Source organism: Hipposideros armiger, unplaced genomic scaffold (genome assembly GCF_001890085.2).
Source record: "Hipposideros armiger isolate ML-2016 unplaced genomic scaffold, ASM189008v1 scaffold_1228, whole genome shotgun sequence".
In the NCBI taxonomy this organism is placed as follows: Eukaryota; Metazoa; Chordata; class Mammalia; order Chiroptera; family Hipposideridae; genus Hipposideros; species Hipposideros armiger.
Genome location: NW_017732578.1, coordinates 55,579 through 56,515, shown reverse-complemented (window position 1 = coordinate 56,515; position 937 = coordinate 55,579).

Genomic DNA, 937 nt, shown 5'->3' with positions numbered 1-937 from the left:
AATGAGTTTTAAACAGGAAAGGATAACATTCCTTGAATGAATGAAAGGACTGGAAAAGCTTTCATAACAGAAAAATTAACAAACAAATAAACAAAGCAAACAGAAGAAGATGAGATAGAAGGAAAATTTGGGGAGGAGGAGAGCAGGTTCATAGCTGGGAGGGGTTGGACCTGAGGAAATGTCCCAAAAGTCTCACGGTGATGTTACCAGATGCCTTCTTGAAACAAAGAACTAAATAAATTCTAGAAAAGAATGAAATAGGCATTCTTAAACTGAACAGGAAGTGGGAACAATTAGCCCTCACTTTTTATTTGTCTTTGTGAGTAGAAGCTGGGCTTCAAATCAACCACATTCATTGAATATATGCTCTGGGTTAGGTACTGTGGGAAAGAGAAGCCAAGACCTGATGAAATAAATATATAGATGGAAATAATATGTGTACACTATTATAGACATTATTAAATAATATAACATTACATATTATTATTGTAAAGTTGCATATTACTACAAATGATGTACATATTATTACACATAACATTATACATGTTATGTAAATGGAAATAATCATATACATGTGTCAAAAAATGAAATAGAAATAAGAGGGCTAAAGGAGAGACGCAGAGACCAGCACCACCCTGTGTGTGCTGTAGGAGTAGAGAGGTGAGGAGAGCGGGAGAGTGCTTTTGGGGGGTTGGGATAAAGGCTTATCTTGAAGGAAGGATGGGTGGGTAGGGGGGGATTCCAGAGGAAAGCCATGGTGTGACTAAAAGCTCCCAGGCTGCCAACGATCATGGTTTTGGCCTACATTTATGGAACACTTACTGTGTGCCAGGTTTGTTCTAAATGCTTTACAAATATTAACATGCACATTTACTTCTCCAACATGAAGTAGGCAAATTTAATTCCCATTTTACAGGTGAGGAAACTTAGGCACAGA